The sequence below is a fragment of the Podarcis pityusensis genome (assembly GCF_964106645.2).
Source record: "Podarcis pityusensis genome assembly, chromosome: 7".
Taxonomy (NCBI): domain Eukaryota; kingdom Metazoa; phylum Chordata; class Lepidosauria; order Squamata; family Lacertidae; genus Podarcis; species Podarcis pityusensis.
The window spans coordinates 60,944,408-60,964,024 of NC_138031.1; the positions used below are offsets into that span (position 1 = coordinate 60,944,408).

The 19,617-nt window shown below is 43.5% G+C and overlaps 2 long non-coding RNA genes across 8 annotated transcripts in view; one reads left to right on the forward strand and one right to left on the reverse strand.

Moving 5' to 3' along the window:
* LOC308481173 overlaps window positions 1–19,617 on the forward strand; it is a 51,651-nt gene that overhangs the window by 29,805 nt on the left and 2,229 nt on the right. The gene's annotated exons all lie outside the window — the stretch shown is intronic.
* The window catches only part of LOC308481171, a 39,652-nt gene that overhangs the window by 8,341 nt on the left and 11,694 nt on the right, over window positions 1–19,617 (reverse strand). For 2 of the 7 annotated variants that reach the window (XR_013988498.1, XR_013988500.1), the window contains exon 4: window positions 6,231–6,353. The exons of the other annotated variants lie outside the window; for them this stretch is intronic. This is a non-coding gene — a long non-coding RNA (uncharacterized lncRNA). The remainder of the gene's footprint in view (window positions 1–6,230; window positions 6,354–19,617) is intronic. 7 annotated transcript variants of the gene reach the window in all.

Sequence of the window (19,617 nt, forward strand, 5' to 3'; positions counted from 1 at the left end):
TATCTTTCTAGTACAGCTAGCTTCGTGACCAGAAATCCATATTGGCTATCGAGCAACCGGAACAATCTGCTCCATCAAGATGACTGGACATTGTCCATAATTGATGGCACAGAAAAGCATGACAGATGGGAGAGCTGCGAAGCAATAGCTGGCTCTCTCTTGTTCATGCCATCTTCTGTTTATGAATCTACCATCTACTGTCTAGAATATTGCAGGTGTCAGGGTCCTCTAAATAGATTCTGATATATCCATAGGAAGCAAGGGCCTCATGTGATCCCAAAAGGCAACTTCATCTCACCCGTCTGTTAAACGAGATTCTTAATCCTACTTTCTTTCTACTGAGGGATAGAACAAGACGGCTTTGAAGGTCTGTGCCTTCGGCTAACAGAAAATATGTCAAGGTCACCCAAAGGTCATATTATGGACAGCTGTTTTATTAATTGCAAACAAATGGGCCCGGTATTAATGATCCTCGTGTGTTCTGGTAGCAAATATGATGGCATTTTACTGCAGTATTGTAACTACGTGAGAACCTCAGCTCAGTTGCTCTCGGGGTTTTTGTTTTTGTATTTATGTGTTTGTATATATTTTTGATTGTTCATATTGAAGATGTCATCCCGAATAGACAAAAGGCACATACACACCCAGCAAATTAAATATGATCAAACTTTTATCATTCTTCAAAATAAGATGTCTTCAACTTTCAAATGAAGTTGAAATCCTTGGGTGCCTTCACATTATTATTATTTTTTAATGCTAGGCATTAGGCAGTATATTTCTGCTTTCCTCATCTCTGTGTTATCTTTTGATTAAAAACTTCGGTAAAGATCAGGACAGAAACTTCCCCTACAACCCACCAATCCTACATGATTCACCTGTCAAACATTACTGATGCTATGTAAGGTCCAATCACAGGGTACTGGAAACCCACCTTTACTGGTTATCTACAGATTGGATTCTTGGCTTTCCAGAAAACATAGAATCAGAGATCTGGAAGGGATCTTGGATGTCATCTAGTCTAAGCCTACAATCCAGGATGCAGCTCCAATATCCCTGACAGATGACTGCCCATCCTCTGCCTCCAGGGAAGGAGAGTGTATCAGCTCCCAAGATGGTCTGTTTCACTGTGAACGGCTCTTGCTATTATTATTATTGTTAATAATAATAATAATAATAATAATAATAATAATAATTTTTATTTATACCCCGCCCTCCCCAGCCAAGGCCGGGCTCAGAGCGGCTTACAAGCAATAATAAAAACAAGTTGAATGATTACAACTTAAAAACAAAATTAAAATACAACATTAAAATAATGAAATATTAAAATATTAAAATGTAGCCTCATCGCAGGAGGAGAAGGAAAAGAAAAAAGAAAGGGAGGGAGGGAATCAAATTGGCTCCAAGCCAAAGGCCAGGCAGAACAACTCTGTTTTACAGGCCCTGCGGAAAGAAATCAGATCCTGCAGGGCCCTGGTCTCATGAGGCAGAGCGTTCCACCAGGCCGGAGCCAGAGTTGAAAAGGCCCTGGCTCTGGTTGAGGTGTTCGAAAGAAACACTTGCCTAATGTTTACCCTAAATCTGCATCCCCACAATTTCTACTCATTGGTTCTAGTCCTGCCGCTGGGGCAACAGAAAAGAGGTCTGCTTCATCTTCTATGTGACTGAAAGCCCTTACCATATCATAAAAAAGGGAAAGGGACCCCTGACCATTAGGTCCAGACATGGCCAACTCTGGGGTTGCGGCTCTCATCTCGCTTTATTGGCTGAGGGAGCCAGCGTACAGCTTCCGGGTCATGTGGCCAGCATGACTAAGCCGCTTCTGGTGAACCAGAGCAGTGCACGGAAACGCCGTTTACCTTACCGCCGGAGCGGTACCTATTTATCTACTTGCACTTTGACGTGCTTTCAAACTGCTAGGTTGACAGGTTCCATATCATACTTCCCCTTAATCTCTTGTCTAGGCAGTTTCTTCCCCATCTGTGCGCTTGTGGTGGAAACCAATGCTTATACAGTTTTGCACACATTGAAAGGGTGCACTTTTTTTTCTGAAGCAGAGATTAATCTCTGTGTGACACATAAGAAACAGATCTTAGCAGATGGATCTTCCACATCTATTAAATTCCTTCCAGTTTAGATTTTGAGCAGCATGCGGGTGATCTCTCCAGGACACGCAAGGAACACTGCCTGCAGCAGGGAAGGACAGGTCAACTGAGCCAGGCATCTTGGGCCCAAACCTATTAAGGAAATCCTGGTTTCCATTTGAATAGAGGAAGGCATTCAACAGAAGGAAGAGACTTCGATCTTTCCAAAAGGTTTAGGGCCAGGGTGTTAGTTTCAAGGATTCTGCTAACGAGGAGGCTTATTTGAACTTGGCACCAGCATGGATCAAAAGCAAGGAAACAAGCTCTAAGCAGCCGGATGAGAGGCCACTGGAGGATTTGGGCCTGGCAGATTTATGGAAACTTTAGTTCAGCGTGGATCAGTTCTGCTGTCTCCAGGGCTCCTATAGCAGCAATCAATGAAAAGACAACCTGCTCTGGCAGATGTCTGCCTGCTTAAAAAATGTTTTTACATTGAGACTAAGTAAACATATATAGAGGACTCCAGTGGGTTTCTCGCTCACTAGCCACTACAGGATTCAGAGCCCTATACTTGTGGAAGGAATCAAAAGAATAATCTGATTTACTGTGTTATGGAAACAGTGACAATCCCTGCATGAAAATAAAAGGAAAAACATCTGGAAGGAAAGAGAGGAAGGCAGGGGGAGAGCATCATTACAGCTATAGTTCTTTAGTAATACTCAGGCAGATTTACACTGAGGGCAGAAAGTGGGGGCTCTTGCCATCCTGTTTTATACATATGTAACAGCTTGCCACAGTACGTCATCAGAGGTGAGAGCCATTTCTGTCTCTGCGATGGATACTCAGTTTGTAAAAATAATTAGAAAAGTAGATGGGATTATCTATGTAACTAAACATTCCCCCTGGCCTCCCTCTTCTAGCCTGACCAGATGTAAACATGGATGAGCTAGAAGTGGGTCACTGCCATGGCAGATTGGGGGGCTTACTTCAATGTTTACTGTGGCTGCAAAAGAGGGAGCAAGGGGGCAGAACAGCTTAGAGTGCAACAGTATTGGGAGAGACGTAGCAAGAGGTCTATAGCAGGGGTGGAGAACCTTTTTAGCCTGTCCGGCCAGACCTTTAGATCACTCATCCCTGGTGGGCCACTTTGACAGGTGGGCAAGGCCTCCCAGCTGTCAATCACCTTCTGTGCCTACCTGTGAAGCGGACCTGGCCTAGGCCTAGTTTCCACAACTGCCAGCACAAAAATGTCTTAAAGCAACTTACAAAATATTTTAAAATACTAAAAAAGATTGTCAACCATTGAAAAAAGCAGATACATAGGGTTTTACTCAAGAGTATATATCTATTGAAATTAATGGACCTAACGTAGTCATGTTGATTAACTGCAATGGGTCTATTGTGAATAAAACTTAAACTAGACTTGCCATACGTCAGGAAAATCCCTGCCATGTCCTGGTTTTCGGGTGTAAAAATGGCGGCGGGGGGAATTTTGCCAAAATGGCAAAATGTCAATGAAAACTCGGATGTATGGCAACGTGATGGAAAAAGCAGCAGAAACAGCTGCTTTTGGTGGTTTCCTTTAAAAAAGCTGAACAATTTTGTGGGTGTCAGGAATTTCACTTTTTGAAATATGGCAACCCTAATTAAATGCACGGGGGGGCACATTTCTAAAGATTTTCATCCAACTGCAGTATGATTTGAGTTAAAAACCAAAAGCCTGGTCAGTTTCAGGTTAAGAACGGACCTCCAGAACGAATTAAGTTCTTAACCCGAGGTACCACTGTATCACTAACACCCAGCAATGTGGGTACTTAGAGAGATAAGCAGACAGACATCCAGACAGATAGCTGCATGCATGAAACAGGAAGTGAATTAACAATAGAGAAGCCAATTTGTATTTTTGACTACCCTCGCCATTCCGCATATGTTTATGTTTGCATGATAGCTTTGCCTCCATCTAAATCAAATATTTGCAAATAGGGTAGGGGCCTTAAGGGTTCCAAGATAACCCATGTGTAACCAAAATGTATGAGCTTACATGCAAATGTTGTATAAGTAGCATATGTTTTACATAATGGCAAGAGCATGGGTTGACCAATCTGAAGCCATTCATTTTCATATGTTGCTCTTTAAATTGCAGACAACCTGCCGTGACTCTTCGAGATGCCCGTGGGCCTGTTATTCAGGCTTGCTGCCGTTGCAAGCAGATCCTTCCCCAAATATATTCTAAAAGCATTTATTATACTCTTCCAAGGCTCTTGACATTTTAAAGTTATTCAGGGCCCGAATGCTAGAGAGCACATCTTACTTGCTTCAAAGAAAAATACTACCAAGTAAGTTTAGAATTGCAGACTAGAACTTTGTGCCTAAATGCATACATTCCCTGATCCATTGGAGCAGGCCCAGAGACACTATGGCTGCATGAGCTGATTCGCTCCAGCATGTTGGGCTTCGGGTGGAAGAAGGGTGAAGGCAGACCTCTGCTCCCTCTCTTGAATGGTTAATACTGTAATGGTCTTTGGCCAATAGAATAGTATTTTGTTTTTACGAAAGAAGCTCCACGCACAAAGCGCTGTCTCATGATTTGGAGAAGGGAGCCATCTGAGCAGCACCTGACATTTGAGCACCTGCTCAAAGAGTTTGATGTCCAGATAGGAATGACATGCACGGAAATCGAATGTCATGTGCATAGCTCACCTCGAAGGATCAAGCTGATACACTTGCAAGGGGGTGGGCGGGAATATCTGTCAGTTCCTTGTTTTTCCAGTCTTAAATTCAGTTTTCAATGTTTCCACAGCAATTTGCAATTTCTTTTTTTTTTAATCCTCATGAAAATTCGTCAAGATTTTAATTTGCTTTTCTCCATTTTAGTGTGATTTTTTTTATATGCAGTTTTGGGTAATATGACTATTTTACAAGCAGTTTTCTCTATTATAATGCATTTTGAATGTAATCTTCACTGATGACCATTTTTATGAACTCTCCCTTCCACAGTATATGCATTTTTGGTCATACTGTTTGGTTGGAGAACTGCATTGCAGAATTCGGAGAAATGAAAATTTCAAAGGATAGCTGGGTTTGCGTTTGCCTATTGGTTCGAGATGTCTGAATTAGGTAGTTCTCATTAAAATGCAAGCAAGATCAAATTTCTCCTCCATCCCTACCTGCAAGTAAAATACCCTGAGCTAGTTTAAACATATTCACCAGTCCTCACCTAAGGGCTTGGCCACACTTATGACACATGCATGAGAAGTAGCACTTCTTCTGCAGAGTCTTCCACACAAGTTGATCCAGTTGTGTACAATGTTAGTGTACACTAGCACCAATTACCTCTCAAGGACAATAATATGCAACTGCTTCCTCATGATCAACATCATAAAGTCCTTAAGCGTCCTAGAGACTTGTACAAAGATTTAAAAATGAATCAGCCCTTCACTGCAGGCTTGCAATCTAATAGACATGATACACAAGGAAAATGGCATGAAGAGGGAACAGGAAAAGATGCACACTGAGCCCCCAGTTTTTCAACTGTTGAATGACCAGGTGGAACTTGCATTGAACGAAATATACACACAAAAAGTCATATTTTTTTTAGCTCCCTCTTGAATCATGCAGAGGACATGGTGAGAATCCAAAGACTGTGGCAGAGGGCAAAGCCTAGGCAAATGGCATTCAAGGCCATGCTGGGCAAGAAGACTTTATAAAGGTTTGATAAAGGAATATCCAGGTTTTCCATACCGGCTGCTGTCTTTGCATGGGAATTGGTCCCCCTGAACCACCGCAATTTGCTGGATGACTGTGGAGGAGATGATGGGGTGTGGAATCCATGAGGTTATTATCAACACCCCCAGAACAGGCCAGTTCTCAAAAAGCATAAGAGAATAGTCCTCAAGGCCTCTGTGCACAATATCATTTCCTTAACCATGAACACATTTGCCAGAAAGGAAAATCATGTCCCAACGTGGGAAGGCCACGTGAATGTCAGTGAGTCAGCTAGATGGCCAAATGTATTTTAGGAGAGTCAGTATTCACTTGGGCTTCCTACAGTCTTTGTGGCTTGCTGTACTAATGTTGAGGGGGAAACCAACATGTCTGAAGCAAACCCTTCCTTGGGAGTGTTTCGTGGTGACTGAGATGGGTACTCACGGTTAAAAATGTGCTTTTTGCATTTTTTTTTCTGAGGGTGAAGTCTATTCTTATTTCGCCTGGCTGACAAGGTCACAATAGTTTGGCCTCTGTGGAAATTTGTTTCCTGTGGGTAGAGAGCTCCTTTAAATAAAAAACAAAAAAACACAAGCCATGGAGTGTTAAACCCACATGAGGTTCATCTAGGTAGTCACAACCAGTATAACACAGTTTCTCCCTATTTTCTTTTCTGGTTGTGTCTCAGATGTAGCCTCATGAGCCCAAGGCACTAGGTAAGCAGAGAGCCTCTCTTTCTGTTCTTATTACACAATACAAGTTCAGTGGGCCATAAAGTCTCCGCCATTCACACTTTAATAATAGATGATCCTCTCTTCTTCCTCCCCCATCCCTTGCTTTGCATGTGTAACCAAGCTGTGGTCAGATAATGCAGCTGGCCCTTTGTTTGACACATTTGGGGAAGAATGACCTTGGGGACGGGATGGAGCAGTGTGCAAAGCTCTGTTACTTTCAAGCGCATTTCAGATACGCAAGAATTAGAGTTGCCAACTGACCTGGTTTCGTAAGGCAGAACAAAATGAAATAAATTTCCATTATGTCCAAAATCTGAAAGCCACTTCTTTCAGGACCAGGAAAGTTATTGTGCTTATAAGGTGTATGCAGAAGAAGACGTGACATAGTGGCTGAATTCCTTAAAAACCCAAGGTTCTGGGTGCTACCAGCATCCGACTGGCAGCTGAACACTGTGTCACTTAAAGTTAGCTGTTAAATTTTTGGATCTCTGCCATTTCCGCAAGACATGGGAGCAGCAACAGAGGCTGCACGGGACACACATCCTCTTTCCATGCTTTAAGAAGGCTTACTTACCTGTTGCACATCACACATTACACTGGTCAAAAGTAATAAAAAGTGTGTGCACATTTTGATTTATGCAGTTCAGGTTTTCTGTACACAGGTACACAGACTCTTCCCTCATTTGTATGAGTGTAGAGCTCACCAATTTGTGTACACAGGCTACAGACCAGGGCTTCCCAAACTTGGGTCTCCAATTCCCACCATCTGCAATTCTACATCATCCCTGACTACTGGGTCCTGCTAGCTAGGGATGATGGGAGTTGTAGTCCAACAGCAGCTGGAGACCCAAGTTTGGGGGACTCTGCTGCAGAATGTACCTGACTCTGAGATCAACATCTGGAGAAGGTCATCACTTTCATTCTCTCCTTGTGACCAGCCAATCATCTTGCTGGAAACTAGACTAGATAGTTATCGGTCTGATCCAGTAAGGCATGACCAAATAACTTGATCTGCATTCAATACCACCATAGGCACTTATTCAATCTAAATAGGCTTTAGGCACCTAAGCCTACTAGCTGACCAAAATTGTTAGCAAACACCCAGGTTAGCTGTTGGAAGAAATGTCTTAGCATGGAGTTTTCAGTTTCTTCTAAGCAAGAACAAGATGGGTAGAAATGGTAAGAGGCCAGGGAAAACAGCCGCCGCCGCATCCACTCGATTCTATTTGCACTTGAGAAAGTGGCTGTCGCTTTCTGCATTGTGGCAAATGCTCCCCAAAGAGTCTTCCACCCATAAGGTCTAGACAGAAATCTTTCTTGAGCTCCTTGCCCTTTGTCATTCTAACCCCCGGAGCTTCAACGGGCAATGAAAGCTATTAGGTGAAAATGGAAGAGCACAAAGTGCAGCCTTCCACTGCCCACCCGCTGCTGTTTGTGCTGCTTTTGGGAAAAAATACCCAGGCATCTTATCATTGGATATCAAAGAAAGGGTTAGTGCTGCTCCCCCTCCCACCCACCCCCTTGCCCCCACCCCCTTGCCCCCACCCTGCCCGTTCTCCTGGGACATGGCATATGGCGATGTGCAGAAATCATTGCACTGGAAGAATCTGCATACTGAATGCATCAAGAAGCAAAGTTAATGAGAGGGACCGCAGCTATAGACTGAAGCACTTGTGGGGGCAGGGGGAGATTGCTTAATAACAATAATTTGAACATTATCAACAACATTCTTTTCAGAAGCTGCCATATTTTAAAGACTGGAATATGTGCTTAGATATCAGCATGTCGTTTTCCAGTGATATGCTTGGATTCAGAGTAGCAGCAAAATCACCTGGTTTAAAATCATTTCCCGTACGTAAAATAATGACCTGTTACGTCCTTTCGTTAGGCAAAGGTTTAAAACTCTGCCCAAACTGTCCGATTTTATAGACAGCCTGTGTGACTTCCAAGACTGGCTAGGTGCAGATCATCCATTAGATCATCCCAATGCCTCACTTTCTCAAAACAATGTCCGACATCAAAGAAGGTACCCAGCATTATCCTCCACAACTGTTTAAGGCAGCTGGGGGGGGGGGGCTTCACCTCCTCCTTTAATGTTCTCAGGACATTAAAGACTGTTCTCACACCATCAAAAAACTTAACAAGAGCAAGGGAGGGGGAAGGAACAGAGGCAGAATGGGTAACCTTGTCAGATCACTAACCACTCCATACATTTTGGTCTTCTGGGTGCATTTCCCATACAAGCTCCTCTTCCTTCTCCTCTCCACAGCCAGCGAGGCACCCTCTTCCATGGGGGGGGGGGCTTGGACTCTGAGGCTGCCTCTGCCTCCGTGTTTGAGCCCCACCAGAAAAGGGTGCCTCACTGGCTGGCTGCAGAGGGTGGAGCTGAACTGCTTCTCTCTCGGAGGCAGTGGGGCTGCCACCTGCCAGCTTTGCTGATTGACTTTGTGGATGCCCGGCCCCCACAATTATATTACTGTGGGTGCCCAAGCACCCATGGCCCCCTGGAGTTGGCTCCAATAGCCTTGTAGAGTTGGAAGGGACCCTGAGGATCATCTCATCCAACCCCCTGCAATGCAGGAATCTGCAACTGTGCCATCAAACCTGCAACCTTGACATGATCAGCGCCATGCTCTAAGCAGCTGAGCTATCCGGGTTCTCATATGTGAGCACACCCACTACACTAGAAGCATCACAACGCAACCCTGAACAGCGATGAGTTACAAGTGACAGAGGTGGGTCCATGTAGTTAAATGCAATCTGCAGCCATCATGTGTAAAGCGGAATGGGTTGCAAATTAAAATAGGTGCATGTATGGGAGACTTTCCACCTTCCTCCCTGCTGCTTTTCTCCATCCCTCTCCCCAGCTGCTTTTCTCTCAGCTGAGCTATCTTTTGCCATGTGTGCTAGATTGAGGAAGAATGACCCTCCACCCATCCGTTTTAAATCACACCTCCACCCCAGTCCACACAATTCAAGACACAATCCCACCACTATCACTTGTAGTTTGGCTGTGAATTCAGTGGAATTTTTCAGCAGAGCAAGAGCTCACTGTTAAACAGAACAAAATAAAAAAAACTTGCATTTTAAAAAGAAAGCCTTACTAAATTAATCACTGACCTAATTCTTTAATATCATCCCCCCCCATCTCCTTTGAAGAGCTGTGGAATTTTGGCACCTGAGCAGAAGAAGCTGATTGCGCTTCAGAAACACAGACGCTGGCACCAAACTGTCCAGCCTGCGCACAAAAGGAACATGAAAAGGCAGGCACGTGCGCGTTCCAAATATAGATTCTCCCAGTAGGTTGGCATTGGAATTTAAAAGCTGTTGCTATCAACAAGTCCTTCCCAAAGTGTGCGAGCAGCATTCCTGGAACGGCAAACAAGCCATGAGTACACTGGCAGGGGAAAAATAAGTAGATGCTGAAGATGTGGGGAATATGAAGTCTTGGGGAGTGAGGGAGATAATGGCCATTTGTCAGGGCCTGGGGGGGGGGGAAGAGTGGTAGACATCCAGGAACTCCCCCACCCCCACCCCACCCCTAAAAACCTTTACAACAGAAAACACAAGTTAACAAGGCATGGCATGTTCTTCAAACCTAAGAGATGCTTCTGTGCTTTATATCAAACATCAACACATCTGTTCAAGGCTCCCCCTCTTTCTCAGCATCCCTCTCTGAATCTTTATTCAAATATCACCTTCCTACAGCAGTAGCTGTCATGATCATTCTCTGTGTGCTTGCTTTCGTTCATAGGGTAGCTTGCGAACCTTGAATTTAGTTAAGTCTAGGCACTTCCAGGTTGTTGCTCTTTAGGAGCTGGATTCAATTGCAAGTTCAGGTTGCACATTTACAGTTGACTGTCTTGTGCAACACACCTGCTTCCCCGAAAGGTGGAGATAAAGATAAAGTGATAAGGAAAGGGATGGGGGAAATGCACACTAGAAAGTGCACAATGACCCTTTGACACAACGTCGTCTAATCGCCTTGCAAACAAATCAGGATGAATGCCCAATGAACAGGTTGTCTGGAAGGGTCCATACAGTGCAGGGACAAAATAGCCATCACAGGCTAGTCTCATCTTGCTTTACAGTAGTCTGTTTCAGGGATTCTCAATGAATGTCTGCCCTGCTCTGATGTGGATAAGTCCTCAACCATCACCATTCTGATATTCTCATTGCTTCTGCTGCCAAGGTAGGTTGATAGTAGGGATGAGTGAATCTGTCAGTTTTGGTTTTTCTCAGTTTCTCTCTCCCCCCCCCCCCCCCAGTCTTCAGCTCAGCTCTCCACATCAACTTGCTTTTTTTAACATTCTCGTGAAAATTCACCAGCATTTTACTATGAATTTCTCCTAAAAGATACATTTTCACAAAGCAATTCCCCATAACATGTGTTTTTGTATGTTATTTTCACTAATATATGCATTTATATGCACATGTTACCCTTTTTGTAGACTTTGCCTGGCTAGAGAACTGCACTGAAAAATGCCAAACAGTGCAAATTTCAAAGCATGGTTGTGTTTTGGTTGGCATATTGTTTCAGAAAATGTGGATTAGGAAGGTTTACCTTTAAATACAAACTGAATAAAATTTCTCTCCCATCGCTAGTTGAGAATTTCAGTTGTGGAACAGAAATATGCCTCAACCACCACCTGTATACCCTTTTCTGCATAAAGATTAAGGGCCAACAGCATATGACATTAGTCAATTATATAAACAAGTGTGCTTATCTTGGCTGCTTTTATTTTGGAGGGAAAACTCCCACAGGCCCCTGGCTGGAACATGCCCCCCAGTCTTGATTCAGGTCCTAAGTCTGTTTTTTCCCTGAAATATTCCCTAGCTGGTTGCTATTTGCTCCAGAAGGTGCTATTTAGACCAGACAGCACTTTCAGAGTTAAAACAGCAGCAGCAGCAGCCAGAAGAGAGTGATTTTCAGCAGATAACCAGTACAGGGCTCCGTTCCAGTTTTAGTTTTAGTTTATTTAGTTTTTATCTGATTTCAATGTCTTTGGTGTTTTATTTTTAATGTGTAAACCACACTGAGACACTAGAGCTCAAAAATGTTGCTAAGGTTGTATACACACCCCTCTTTGCTCTCACTGCTGGTTTGGGTAGTGCTGTACACACTTTAGCTACAATCTGTATTCATCCTGTCATTTCTTATGAGATGTTGCATTTTGGTGCCCTATTCTCCAATCCAGCTTTGATCCGAATCGAGGAAACGAACAACCTACCTGTATTATAAGCTGGCAATGTGTACACAGCCCAATATATTTAATCAATAATCAATAATCCAGATCAAAAGTGCCCTGCAGATTGGGGCCCCACAGCTACCTTTCCTCCAAAATAAATCCACTCAGATTATGCACGTTTGCTTAAAAATGTCGTGAATGTCATGTGCAACTTTGGCCCAGACACTGAAAAATTCTCTGTGTTGACACTCAACTGTCATCTTCATTTTTTAAAAAAGGCAGGGTACCAACTGCTAGCACCTTCCCTAATGTCCTTCCACAGCACATGAGTTTGTGACATTTTCTGCACTCTTTTTTTTATTTAGTCCATCTTATTGTTGCTCTGTTATCTTAAATCGCTTGGGAGAACACATTTCGTCTTCACTTGATCTCTGGGTGTCCTCCACTCCCACCCGGGCGTTGCTACTCTCGGAACATGTTTATTAACTTGAGTGGCATTTGTAAAATTGCAACCCCATTAACACAGCAAGTTATCCAATACATGAAGCTGCTCATCCATCGTTTAATTGGGACATGTCGCTCCCCTCCCAGATGTTCCCTTTCAGCAGATACTATTGTGCATCTCAAAAATTTGGATAATTATAGGCCCTATAAATGTAGTGCTGTAGATTGGCTGGCTTCAGCCAGCACCTCCTCTCTCTTTCTGTAATGGCTTCATTGTACAATAAATCACTCAATTCACAGTAGGAAGGAACTAATGTCAAACAGGAAACTTTAGAGTCACTTCCCACTATTGGTTTAGTAGTGGAAGCACTTATGATAGCCCAGCATAGCAACATAGCATGTTTTAGCCTGTATTCCCAACAAAACACACACACACACACACACACACACACACACACCAATCTTCAATAGAAATAATATTTGAAATATATTGACTAAATAGTGGATTTATAGTGTGATTAATCTACTTTTTTAAACCTGTCAGGAATGCCACAAGAAGACAGTTTCTGGCAAAAAAGAAAGAAAGCGCCCCTTAGTTTATTTATAATTTATTTCATAAAATGTATACACTACTTGATTGTGGGGTGGGGAACAACTATTTAAAACATTAAAAAAATTAATTAAAACCAGCAATAAACTAAAAACAGATTCAAAACACCTATCTACATTCTACATGTCCGAGTAGGCTTGTCCAAACAAAAACATTTTCAGCAGGACCCAGTGAAGGTGCCTGCCTGGTGTCAAGTGGAAGGAAGTTCCAAAGTGTAGGTGCTGCCATATTGAATGATCGATTTCTAACAGCTGTCTAATACCAACAATAAAATACTGTACACATCATTTCCCATTCCCTTGTACTGGCACGAAAGCCATCTGCAGCTGCCCCACCACAGAAGGCACAGCTGACCTGCTCCACCAGGGGTGAGGAATGTGTGCATCCTTCCAGATGTTGCTGGACTCCATTCACTGACAGAAGCTGGAGTGACACTACATCTGGAGGACCCCAAGTTCCCCACCCCTGCGCGAAACTGTAGCAAAGGAGCACAATCACCGTTGCACCAAGTGCATGAGCTCAATTAGGGCTGCCATACGTCCAGATTTTCTGAAAGGCGGTGCTGAAAAGCCGTGTTTTGGGGGTCTTCCTATAAAAAGCTCAACAACTTTTGAGGTGTCCTGGTTTTTATTTTTTGAAATATAGCAACCCTATATGCCTCATCCTTTGCGCTGATGCTCTAGCACAGAAGTGCTGTTTAGACAGGACAGAGCTCCCTGTTCCTTCACTGTTGCATGGCTTTCTGCCTTTATTTGAGAAGCCCTTGCTATGCATTGTGCAACACATCTCAAAAACAAACAAGTCCCTACCAGCAATCTGAAATTGGCCAACAGGATAGGAAGGTGTAAGAAAGTGAAAAAAGGGGAGTTGGAGAGGGAACACAGAACTATTAGATTAAAGGTTAAGATTTCTGTCATGGAAGCAAGCGAGTCTCAAAGCAGGACATATGGTTCCGATTAAAATGCTAGTAGTATATTTTAAAACACTATCTAATCCTGTCTGAGGATTTTAGCAGTGACTAGTGGCTGTGCATGGATCGGATAGCGAACGAGGGATATGCACTGCTCCACAGTTTAGTCTTTGTGAGGCACTCCTGAAAAAGGTTGGACGTATCCAATCCATTTGTAACCAGTGGGGAGGGGGATACACTAGACTCCATACCTAGTGGAAGACTTTCATCTTAAGTCTGGATGATATACACTTCAGCACACAAGGAGGGAGGGCACTCAGCCTCTCAAGGAGGGAGTCACATGGAGCTGAAACTGACTAGTCAGGCAAGGTCTGAAGAATTAACCTCAGCAGTGAGTTCAACCATACACTCTCAAGGCAAAGTATGAAAGCATGCAGCTGCAGGAGTATATTGAGAAGAGGCTTCTCCACCCATGCACAGATGAGTTTTTAAAAATGATGTGGGCATGGCGGCGGGGGGAGGAGGAGATGTGCCTCTCAACATCAGTGTTATAGGCACTCATTAAATGCATCCAACCTCATCCCAGACAGCACTCCAGATCATACCTTCCCCACTAATATAGTGTATGTCTTCAGAATTATATGTACAGGTATCTCCCCACTCACGTGCGTGTGTGTGTGTGTGTGTGACATTTCTGGGTACCGCGCATATACTGTTAGATGGGGAAAGCCTGCGCCCTTTCGTCTGCCAAACTCCACCACAAATCATAGAATCATAGAATCATAGAGTTGGAAGAGACCACAAGGGCCATCGAGTCCAACCCCCTGCCAAGCAGGAAACACCATCAGAGCACTCCTGACATATGGTTGTCAAGCCTCTGCTTAAAGACCTCCAAAGAAGGAGACTCCACCACACTCCTTGGCAGCAAATTCCACTGTCGAACAGCTCTTACTGTCAGGAAGTTCTTCCTAATGTTTAGGTGGAATCTTCTTTCTTGTAGTTTGGATCCATTGCTCCGTGTCCGCTTCTCTGGAGCAGCAGAAAACAACCTTTCTCCCTCCTCTATGTGACATCCTTTTATATCTTTGAACATGGCTATCATATCACCCCTTAACCTCCTCTTCTCCAGGCTAAACATGCCCAGCTCCCTTAGCCGTTCCTCATAAGGCATCGTTTCCAGGCCTTTGACCATTTTGGTTGCCCTTCTCTGGACACGTTCCAGTTTGTCAGTGTCCTTCTTGAACTGTGGTGCCCAGAACTGGACACAGTACTCCAGGTGAGGTCTGACCAGAGCAGAATACAGTGGCACTATTACTTCCCTTGATCTAGATGCTATACTCCTATTGATGCAGCCCAGAATTGCTTTGGCTTTTTTAGCTGCCGCGTCACACTGTTGGCTCATGTCAAGTTTGTGGTCAACCAAGACTCCTAGATCCTTTTCACATGTACTGCTCTCAAGCCAGGTGTCACCCATCTTGTATTTGTGCCTCTCATTTTGTTTGCCCAAGTGCAATACTTTACATTTCTCCCCGTTAAAATTCATCTTGTTTGATCCCGCCAAACCTCCTTTCTCAAACTCCAACTCTCCACAGGCCTCAGAGGTTGGTGCAAAGGCTCATGGGATTGCAGTTTACATCCTCCTGGGGTTGCTAGCTGTTTCCCCACTCTTTGGCAACATTTTTGCAGTTTCCCCACTCTTTTGGGGCCATTTTTTGTCCTTTTCACACATTTTTGCAGTTGAAATAGATTTATTTAATTATTTCCCACACGTGAGTTGGACGTGTATAAGCGGAGAAGCACCTATACACAGAATTATACCTTCTTTAATTACTGTTGGGGATTTAAGCTGAGATTTTAATATCTTTGCAAGATTTATTGACCCCTTAATGTGCCTATCTGTTGCAATTTGAATGGATTCAATTCTGTGGCTTTGCTTAAGGGGCAGAAATGGTAGCAACTGACTGGGCAGGGCAGGACGGGGTGGGGCAGGGCAGCTTCGCTGGCTTCCCAATGCTGGGGTTGCTTCTAGTTACCAAGATGGAGGCCATGGGAAGGTTGGTGCAGTGCTGGTGCAGTGGTGGAGCTGATCTAATGCTCCTGCCACTGCTCCAACACCACACCTACCTCTTCTCATAACCGCCAGTGACTCAAGCATTGGGAAGCCAGGAAGGCAGTGAAGTCCAACCCCACCCTACCCCATGACTGCTACCAGACAGAAGTCATGGTTTATCATTAAATGAAATCTGAACCAACAGAAGCTCATTGTCCCTTTCTGACATTTTCTCCCACTTCTAGTGGAACACTTTCATTCTGCAAGGGGGACACAAAGACCTCATCATCCACTCCACGGGCCTCTGCTGAGCCAATATATGTAAATAACCCATCCAAACCAATCTTTAAATTACCATTTAAAATTATTAAATGTAGCATGTTTACTAGCTAACTCAATTGTAAACCGGAATTGTTTGCTTTATAATCCTATGAGATCCAATTACTCATCTGATCGTCTTCTTCCAAAAGAAACTTCTCCATATCAATTAAGGTAACTAGATCCATGCTCATATCAGTATGAACGTTAGACTCTCCTATTAACACAGAATTTGCGTCGCAATATTCACATTGGGATATTCGCAGGCTTCGTAAGTAATCTTCCAATGATCCCAAGGTAAGGGATTATGTGTAAGGGAACGCTAGGGTTTGGCTAGCACCCCAAACTGTAAAGTTGCCATTAGATGGGGAAAGGCATCTAAGTTGAAAGCTGCAAAATACTGCTGCTTGAGCCGTGATAACCCCGAAGCAGAAATACTTCCTTTGCTGTGTTAGCACTGTGGAGCCTACAACCAAATGAGAAGCATCTTGAATATAAACTGCTTGTCTGAAAAGGTCCAGGTTCTAATCCAATTAAATAAATGCCATCTTGTATTCATTCCTGCTGTATTGCCTATACAGCTTTTTTTGGGGGGGGGGTCATTCCATTGGGCAAAGACCCTCAGTTCATGCTCTCTTCTTGTGACTCCCAGTCTTGCATTTATAAGTCCTGTTCTAGAATGAGCACACGGCTTTGCCACAAAAGGGCACTTCATAAATGAAATATTCATTTCAACAGGAATCAGACAAACCACAGAAGAAGTGATAGTAAAATAGGTTATGCTTCCGTTTTCGAATGTACTGTAGGTTCAAACAATTTCAGTTCAACCTTTTCCACATCAGCCTCAAGCCACAGTGCTTTCAAACTGCATGCAAGTCCCAAGTATTTCACAGATGAGGTGCCTTACAAGTGCCTTGGGATGCCTTACTTAACAGTAGCTAACTAAAAGGAAAATCAAATAAAGAAACACTAAGCTTGCTCATTGTAAGCTTTAATGATGGTTTTCCCTGAAAGGCATACATTTTAGAATGCTTTTGTAATACCCACATTTTACACATATAAGCCTCTGGGTTTTATTCCTTCTCAAGTCATACTCCCTGACCAACTCTATGGGTGCTACCAGCCTGGTGTTTATCGGCCACATTCACATCATATATTTAAAGCAACATGATACCACTTTAAACTGTCATGTGCGACGGCACAACAGCACTTTTCCCCCTGGTGACATTGGGCCCACCCTCACTTAAATATAGTGCACCCACCTCAGAGAACACCAATGCCATGAATTCCTAAAAACTACAAAGTAGGGGGACTCTTTGGATCCAGAGATCCAAAGAGATGCAAAGAGATCCACAGAGGATGCTGTGGCAATGGCTTTACATGCTGTCCTGACTCATTTGGAGAAGCAAGGGAACTACGTGAGACTGTTATTTGTAGACTTTAGTTCTGCATTTAATACTATTCTTCCACATAGATTGGTGCCCAAATTATTAGACCTGGGACTTCCACCATGTTTGTGCAGGTGGATATTAGACTTTCTATCAAACCGTTCCCAAAGGGTCAGGTTGGGTTCCCACGTCTCTGCGGATCTCATCACGAATACAGGGACGCCTCAGGGGTGCGTGTTGAGCCCGCTTTTATACACGCTCTATACAGCTGACTGTGCCCCCAAATACCCCACTAATAAGATCATTAAGTTTGCAGATGATACAACAGTGGTTGGTTTAATTACGGCTGGAGAGGGGGAGACGGCCTATAGGAAGGAAGTTGAGCAGTTGAGCAGTTACTGCTTAACTTAAAGAAAACAAAAGAGATCATTGTGGACTTTAGGAAATGTAAATTGAATATTCAGCCACTTATTACTGAGGGGAAGTGCGTGGAACAGGTCTCAGTGTTTCGATTTCTGGGAATGGAGTTGAGAGACGACCTAACCTGGGGAGAGAACAGCAAAGACCTGGTGAAGAGAGCACAGCAGAGGTTATATTTTCGGAGAATCCTCCGGAAAAACAATCTCTCAAAGGACCTGTTGATGGCATTTTACCATTGCACTGTGGAGAGCGTACTAACTTATGGTCTGTGTGTGTGGTTTGGGAGCTGCACGGCCAGGGAAAAAACAATGCTATCCAGGGTTGTAAAGACTGCAGAGAGAATTATTGGGTGCACTCTTCCCACCTTAGATCAAATCTATGCTGCCAGGTGCCATAAGAAAGCGGCAGAGATAGCACATGATAGTACGCACCCCGGAAATGATCTCTTTCAGCTTCTGCCTTCTGGAAGAAGGTATAGGGTTATAAAGGCCAGGACTAGCTGCCTGAAAAACAGTTTCTACGCTAATGCAATTCTGGTTCTAAACGCAGCATAAGGGGTTTCTGTAGTATAGTGTGTTTTAAAATGGGGTTTTAGAGTTTTTAGGGGGTTTTGAATGTTTTATGTAGTTTTGTAGTAGTTTTATGTAGTTTTTAATGTAGTTTTATGTAGTTTTGTGGTAGTTTTATGTAGTTTTTATGTCGTTTTATGTAGTTTTCAATTTCATTGTTCTGCAAGGGACAATGACAATAAAGATATCGTATCGTATCATATCGACTTGTGTGAGGGAAAACTTAATAATTTGGAGTCTCATGCAGGATTTGATCAAATTAACAATAAAGATTTTATTAAGCAAAGGAAGTTTATGACACAAGTGGGTAAAACATAGGATACTTCAGATTATAATGCTATTTCACTTCAGTTCTTTCTCAGTTGTTGCACAGCTGTTGCCGTTTAATACTTTGGTTCTTAAACAAGGTGGTACTTCCTGTCAGTTACACATCCCTTAGACAACCCTACTCCTGAAGTACTCCAAGTAACAGACCCAAGGGATCACCACACCCCTCTTAACTGGTTTGGGAGTCTTCTCTTTTTGTAGAAGAATCTCTCCCCTCCTGACTGGAATGAGACCTAAGTAGACTGTATCTTTCCAGATTCTACTTCTCCTGGCTCAGCCTCAGTCTCCCAGTTAATTCCTGGCTTATTACTCTTACAGGACACCACACATTGTCCTTCACACAGAGACTCCTTTCTCTAGCTTGTGATATATTCCTCAGAGTGGATGTTTCTACCCAGAACCAACTCTCTCTCCTCTCACTCCCTATCTCCCTACCTCAGTCCCAACCACTATCGCAACCTAAAAAACTGTTTCTCCAAATCCTCTCCTTTTCAACCCCCTCTCCTGGAACCCTGGCCAATCAGAGGCTGCCATTCATTAACCATTTGCTGGCAGGGAAAATAAAAATAAAACACTTGAGGACCCAACCTGTCCAGCAAAAGAAACTTTCCCGTCACATCATGGCTTCCCTCAAAGAATTCTGGGAGCTGTCGTTTGTTAAGGGTTCTGAGAGGAGACACCTGTTCCCTTCCCAGAGCTACAATTCTCAGTTCCTCATGGAAAGGGCTTGGTTGTTAAACCACTCTGGGAATCATAGCTCTGTGAGGGGAATCGGGGTATGCTAACAACTCTCACCACCCTTAAAAAACTATAGTTCCCAGGATTCCTTGGAGCATGACTGTGCTTTAAATGTAACATGCATACTCAGCCTA